Here is a 7,790-nt window from a genome sequence, read left to right on the forward strand (position 1 = left end):
ATGCCTACATGGGCAAAGAATATTTGCAAAGAGGAGAAGCTTCATGAAAGCTGCTGAACACAACAGTTGACTAGTTCACAACTGGACATGACGTGGCAAAGACTAAGCCGGCCGTAACCAGAAGTACTCAAGCAAGGGGTAATGTGCTCTCAGGATTATAAAACAGGAATTCCTTTGGTAAGCAGGAGGTTATAAAAAGGGACTGTTGAAGATCTGTGTCTTGGTCCAATCAGGCTGCTCTAACAGAATATCACAGACTGGGTAGGCTTATAAACAGCAGAAATGTATCTCTTACTATTCTGAAGGCTGGAGTCCCAGACCAGGGTACCAGCCAGGGTCCCTCAAGGGTCCTTTTCTTGGTTCACAGCTGGTGGAAGGGGCCAGGGAGCCCTAATCCTACGCATGAGGGCTCCAGCTCCAAATGCCCTCGCACTGGCGGTTAGGATCTCAACATCAGAACTGGTGGGCACAGACATTCAGCCCATAGCAGCCTGGAAGGGTTCATCTGCTGCAATTCTTGCCCTCCCCAGATCTTTTCACATCTTCCTCCATGTGGATTGGAAAGACATTCTCATCTCTGAGATTGAAAGCTGATTAAGTGTTTACTGGAATATCAGCTAAAACCCAACAATATGGCCAAGACCAAGGCCCTATGTCCTCTTGCCATTCTCGCCAACTTCATCTAGAGCCCGTCATTGTCTCTTTCAAGTGACTTTGGGCCCTGCAGGGGCTGAGTACATTACCCTATTCCCTGCCAGCTCTGCAGAGGGCCGGCGCTGTGCCTCCCTTCCGCCAACCACGCAGGTTGCCAGCAAATCTCTGAGCTGGGAAAATGCACACACATCAAAAGATCCGTGAGGAGGTTTAGGAGCCAGACACAGAACAGAGGCACAATTGTAATTCAAGTCAAGACCACCAGCTCGATGAGAAGCCTTTGTGAGTGGCAACTGGCACACTCCTCGGGAGCATTTTGCGGTCTCTCCAAATAACACAGCCGCCAAGAGGCACCAAAGGCACTTTTGTGACTTTCCCCTCATAGCAACCAGGAGGAGGGAACATAATTCACTTACCCCAAACCCAGACAGGTTTTCCCCTCATTCTACACTTCCCTTAGGGTTTCCTCTACACAGAGAAGTAGCAGGAGAATCCTGTCTGCTGGCTTCTCCCGGAGGAGGGCACACACAATTAACAATCTTGAAAAAACATGCACATCAAAGGCCTCATCCTCAAAAGGATCAGAGATGGAATTGCTTATTAGCAGATGCTGGAATTGGGTGCCAGGGGCATTTGTTCCCACAAATGGTTCCTTCTCCTGCAAGCATGCCACCTGACTCAAAGAAGCCCACTGAGAGGACAGGCTGAAAAGAAAATTAACTCCCCAATCCCTGCTCCCCACCTCATTCCCCCAACAAACAGAGAGGATTCAGGAGACAAAGAGGAAACCAATTTAATCCCATTTAGCTGCTTTAACGGTTTTGTTTGCTTCCTTGTTTTTTAATCAAGGCACTGGTTGGCCTACAATTCGTGGAGATTTTTCATTTGCCATTTTGGCATGCAATCTCTCAATCAATACTCCTCTTTCGCACATCCAAAAGGCAGGAACTGGCTTGACCATTCTGGGTTATTCAACTACAAGAAGAAATTGCTTCACTGAGACATGGATGACCTGCCAGCAATGACACTGGGGCACTCATAGTTTATTTTAGGACAGGGTCAATTTAGTATGTATTCATGTAAGCCAGGTAGCCTCCCTTAATGTGTAAGAGAGAAATCCTGGATGAAGTATAAAGCTATCTCTAAGCAGTTGGGAGGACAGGAAAATCCACATGTCATAAATCAACATTACCTCATTAAATGAGTCATCATCTCATTTAAACTGTAGAAACTCTGTGAGGTGTCTATCATTATTCCCAAATGGCAGGTAAAGAAACGGGTTCAGAGACGATAAGTGACCTGCCCAAGATGACACCAAGAAGATACAGAGAAACAGGTCACTTAACGCCAAAGAGAAAATGCTTCCCAGATTAACTCAGGTGACCCTTGAACAACATGCATTTGAACTCCCCAGATCCACACATATATGTGTTTTTTTTTTAATAAATACAGTACAGGACTATAATGTATTTTCTCCTCCCTATGATTTTCTTCATAACATTTTCTTTTCTCTAGCTTACCTTATTGTAAGAAAGCAGCATATGACACATATAGCATACAAAATGAGTATGAACCATCATACTCATTGAGAGTATGAATGAGTGAGAACCATCAAGAATAGAACCCAAAAGACTTGAGTTTTCTACAGCTAGAAAAGACCATTCTAGCCACAGGAACGTGAGAGATGTTCAATGTCATCTCCATCCTCTCCATGCTCATTCTGAGTGTCCTAAACTTCACAGAACCTGGTGTCAATTCACATTTTCTTTTCAAACACCCAAACTCTTATTTTCCCCCTTTAGACTGTGAACTTCAGCCAAAAAAGTTATTCCTCCCTGTAGGGGATCCTCAAAGTCCACATCAAGGAATGTGACAATGATTGTGCCAGTTCTGTTATCTCTTTCAATGTACTTCCTAGCTCTCCTAAAAATAAGTAGTTGTGCAAATGCTTAGGAAATATATGTATATATACACACACACACACACACACACACATATATATACATTTATATAAGAAATACATACGTATATATTTGGAAAAATGTACATGTATATATTTGGAAATATATATATGCGTATATATTTGGAAAATACATATCTGTATATATTTGGCCACAGTGCTTCTTTCTAAAACAGTGCAATTTGGGGAAAAGAGGGGCACAGGATGGTGAAGAGCAGGGAGGTAAAGAGAAATGTTGACATTTTACTCTTTTTTTGGCCCTTCTTTTTAATAAAAAAAATCCCTATGTTTTAAAGTCATTTTTAATATAGTCGAATAATGAGTGATAATCAGTTGTATAGAGAATAACAATCTCTTGGGAGGGATTTGATTGAATATGCTCCAAATTTTGTTGCAGGGGAAACTGTCTTCAGGAGGATGGTAAATCTAAGTAGTTCAGTTGTTAGAGAGTTTCTTTCTTTCTTTCTTTCTTTCTTTCTTTCTTTCTTTCTTTCTTTCTTCTTCTTCTTTCTTTCTTTCTTTCTTTTACCAATTGACTGAGATTTATTAATTTGTTTTACATGGCAAATAAAGGAATAACCTTAAGGATTTTTGGGATTTAGATTTAAATGAATATATCTACCTCTTTTACTTTGAGGTATACGGTGACAGAACAATGGAAACCGAGGTAGACATCAATGACTTCCTAGCTCCTGAACTGGTTAAACCTAACAATGGGGTGGTGGTTGGCAAAAAGGAAGAGGGAGACACAAAGGCAAGAAATCTAACACAAGCTTTGAAGAAAAAGCCACAGGACCACCAATGGAACGAAAGAGCAGATTCCTGGGAATCTGCCTCAGGGTCAGCAGTCTCTCAACAGGAGCAATGAGTCTAGACAAACCAAGGGCTGCAAGTATGAACACATTTGTTAGGTCTCAACTGGATGCCTCCTTCTTGCTCTCCAGTCTCATTTCCTCCTGGCAGCCTTCTGAGTACCTAAATTGGAAACCTGACCACATCACTCCCTGTTAAATAACACCCTTCAGTGCCTCTGTACTGCCTAACATGTAAGACCCCAGCTCCTTCATCTAGCTTATCAGGATCCCACAATCAGATTCACCTCTCTGGGTCTCCCTCCTCCAGAGACAATGCTCCAGCCACACCGTTCCAGGCTGTTTCTTCCTTCCTTCTCTTTGCTCATGTCAGTCCTCTGCCGGGAAAGTCCTCCTCTGATCTTTACACAGCTAACCTAGTTCTCAAGATCTGGTTTGTGGGTTTTCCCTGAACCTTCCTTCAGATGACCAGGGGCATCTCTCTTTTACTGGAAACATTCCATTACAATGACTGGTTTGTGTGACTGGTTCCCTTTCAACACTGTGAGTTATTGAGGGCAGTTGCTATGTTTTACTCATTTTTAGAATCCCTGGCACCTACCATAGTCACCCAGTGAAAGTTTGTTGAGGGAAATAAAATTCCTTAAAGCGGGAAGGGGGGACCTCTGGGTGGCTTGGTGGTTAAGTGTCTGCCTTCAGCTCAGGGCCTGATCCTGGAGTCCTGGGATCGAGTCCCACATCGGGCTCCCTGCATGGAGCCTGCTTCTCCCTCTGCCTGTGTCTCTGCCTTTCTCTCTCTCTCATGAATAAATAAATAAAATCTTTTTTAAAAAATAGGGAGGCTTCTATGTACTATTTTGCAGTGGTTCAGTACATGAGCAGAGTTTAAAGGCTGGTTCGCTTTTTAATATTTAGGTGACTTCAAACAAGATTTTCCAACGTATTAATGAAAACCAACCCGGTAAAGTAAACTAACCCCATCTGATAGGGTTATTGGGAAGAGTAAATGAAATCAGGAATATGAAGTATTTAGCTCAATTCACCCAAGGTCAGATCTTTCCTCGTGCCTATGCCATGTGCCCCCGAATCCCAAATATCATTCCCAACACAGTTTGGGACAGTAAACAAAGTCTGTTTACCTAAGATATGTTTAATTGTAAGAATAAAGGTCAACTCTTCATAAAAAGGAAACTATGGTCCCATCTTAGAAGTGCTGCATGCAACCTTCTCTTACTTCTTTGAGTAGCAATATTTCTGGATTTCTTCTGCGAGCCATAGGCAGTGCAGGATGCGCTTCTTTTCGGCAGCCAGCTCCTTTTCAGAAAACTGACCCAAAAGTTTCTGAACAAATATATTTTGATCTTTCAGGAAAATATTCTTATTGACTCCTACATTTGGCATGTTCTCCAGGGAACCAGATTTAAAATGGAAGCTTAAATGTCGGTTTCGTTTTAGACCAGGCCTTTTCTCTTCAATTCATGTGAGTGGACGTTTGTTCTCTGTCTCCAAGCACACAGTCATTTTCATATATTGATCTTGCTTTCTTTCTTCCAATGTGGCGGATAGAAGAGAAAGCTTCCCAAAGAGGGAGACCAGCCAGGTCAGGTGAGAAATGCCACTAAACGCAGGGAAACCAAACCACTCTTCTTCCAATGGACCAGCTGTGAAGAGAAGAGACCCTTTCAGCAGATCTTTCCCCACCACATTTTCAGGAATGCAAACTCTTCCATCAAGAGTTCAACATGCTCCTCATGCAAGACCTTCCCTTTCTGCTCAGCCAGCTTCCACAAGTCCTGAGCTTCTGCCCAAGAGAGTGTCATGAGATATTCCACAAGGATATGCTTGCCAGCATTAAGGAACTGCCTGATATTGTCCGCACGGCTGGAACTTTCACTGCAGATATAAGCAACCTCAACCTCCTGGCTGGAAAGAGCATCTTCCAAAGAAATCTGCTGGACTTCATCAATGTTCCCAAGCTCTCGTCTCTGCATTCATATTGATCTCTTCCTTCAGTGGCTGTCGCGGGGCACAAATCTCCGGCCTCCGTGCACCCGCCCTGCCACCGCTACCTGCCTGGCCACGGAGGCGGGCCTGTTAGAGAGTTTCTTACCCCTGCAGTGGGGGTGCCACTGGCACTCCAGCAGAGCCTTTGCCCTGGGCGAGGACACCCATCCTTCAGAGGCTGAGAGTGTTGGCTGCTAATAGCTCACTGTTACTTCTTTCTCCAGAGAATTGTTCTCTGCCTTGTGGGAGCCTCCTACCTTTCCAGGGAGGTTATTTTTCTACCCATGTCCCATTCCCTGGAGGAGTAGGAGCTGCTGAAAGAAGTTGTGAGCAGCCAATGTCTGAGTGACATGGTGGTTTGAATGCTCGGCCTCCTAGGCTCAAGAAGAGCTGGGATCAGGCTGAGGCTCAAACTCCAGCTGTGACCGCACCTTTGCTGAAATCCTCCCCTTTGCCCCATCCTGCTTCCTTGTTTCCTTTCTTCTGCGAGCACTCCCTCAAAAAGTCTTTCACAAGAATCCTTGTCTCAGGCCCTGCTGCTAAGGAGTACAACCCAAGATGTCCCCATTGCTCCCCACCAAAAGGGGCCACATAGTGCCTGAGCCTCTCACAAATGTATTCAGTAAACCTTCAATGAGCAGACAACTACAAACCTATTTAAATTATTCCAGGGCACACAGAAAGAAAAAAAAAAAACACACATCCAAATTCATTTTGTGAGGCCTTGACATCATGGATACCTAACTTCTGTGCTTGTGCTTCTGACAAAGCACAAGAAAACAATCAATTGATCTGACATATAGGTATTAATGCAAATATTTTTAAGTAAAATATAAACATCAACAACAAAATTAGCTATTGAAAGAATGACTTACCATGCCCAGATGAGTTTCATAACCTATTGACATAATTTGCCCCATAAGGTGGTCAGGGACCATAAAACCTATGATCTTCTAAACATTAGAAAAAGATACTTGATTAAGTTCCATATTTATTTATTATTTTTAGGAATAGTGGATACTTTAATAGAGATATATAATATATAAAATAGATATAATAAAGACATCTGGAAAGTATTTTTTTTTTAATTTTTTTATTTATTTATGATAGTCACAGAGAGAGAGAGAGAGAGGCAGAGACACAGGCAGAGGGAGAAGCAGGCTCCATGCACCGGGAGCCTGACGTGGGATTCGATCCCGGGTCTCCAGGATCGCGCCCTGGGCCGAAGGCAGGCGCCAAACCGCTGTGCCACCCAGGGATCCTGACATCTGGAAAGTATAAAGGAAGAATAGATTTTATTTCAAAAGCAGAAAAAAAAGGTTTTTAAATTCAATCAAATAAATGTAATAAGAAACATAGGATCTTTAAAAACATGTAAAATATAACTATTAGAATATAGACGGTATTAATAAAAGGAAAAATATTTGCTACTCTTTTCTAAAATAGCTCAATCTTATTAAAAAAAAATTAAATCTCCCTAAATTAAAGTATGAAGGTAATTCATGTGATCTCTATTAGAATCCCAAGAAGTCGATTTCATTGACTGGTTGAGTTTTTTTAGGAAAGAAACAAGATCTCAGGGGAAAATAATGATACAAAAATAACCAGAAAGACCCTGAAAAGCAGAGTAAGTAGGTGGCAGGAATAGGCTCAAAAGACAAAACATTATAAAGTTAGAGTAATTTAATGAGATAATGAATGTAAATTGCTTAACACATGCCTGACACAAGAATGGAGAGAAAGATTAATGGAACAAAATTGAATAAAAAAAACAGAAACAAATACAGATGGAGATTTAATTTATGATAAAGTTTGCATTTTAAATCACTGGGGAAAGATGGATTATTCAATGAGTGGATTCTGGACTCCTGCAAAGTTTTCTAAATATAAAATAAAGTAAAACTGAATCTCTACATCATTTCTTTTATCAAAAGTCATCTCCGTGATATGAACAGTAAGAAATGAAATCTTACAAGAGCTAGAAGAAAACATAGGAATTTAAGAAATTAATCTCAATTTCTAAGCAAGATCTTTCTAGTCTTGAAATAGGGAGTCTCTCTACTCAGTGGGTTATAGACATAACTATTTAATTTTTGCCTTTACTATCAAAAAACAAATAACCAACAGAGTAAAAGTATTTAAAATCCATATGACAAAATATTAATTCTCCTACTGTCAAAAGAACATTTAATTTAAAAGATTATCATCCCAATTTATAAAAGTGAGACAAAGCTTTATAATATTGTTTATATAGGGGCGTATATTGTTAAATTGTATTTAACAATTTATATGTTTCACACAGTGTTTTATAAAGTCAATATGACTTTTGAACATATATAAAGATACCCACACTTGTCATT

The 7,790-nt window shown here is 41.1% G+C and overlaps 1 pseudogene; it reads right to left on the minus strand.

Annotated features, from left to right (window-relative positions):
• Window positions 1–4,628: 4,628 nt before the first annotated feature.
• On the minus strand, window positions 4,629–5,417 carry LOC144298749 (biliverdin reductase A pseudogene; annotated as a pseudogene).
• Between the last annotated feature and the right edge of the window lie 2,373 nt (window positions 5,418–7,790).

This window comes from Canis aureus, chromosome 26 (assembly GCF_053574225.1).
Source record: "Canis aureus isolate CA01 chromosome 26, VMU_Caureus_v.1.0, whole genome shotgun sequence".
NCBI lineage: Eukaryota > Metazoa > Chordata > Mammalia > Carnivora > Canidae > Canis > Canis aureus.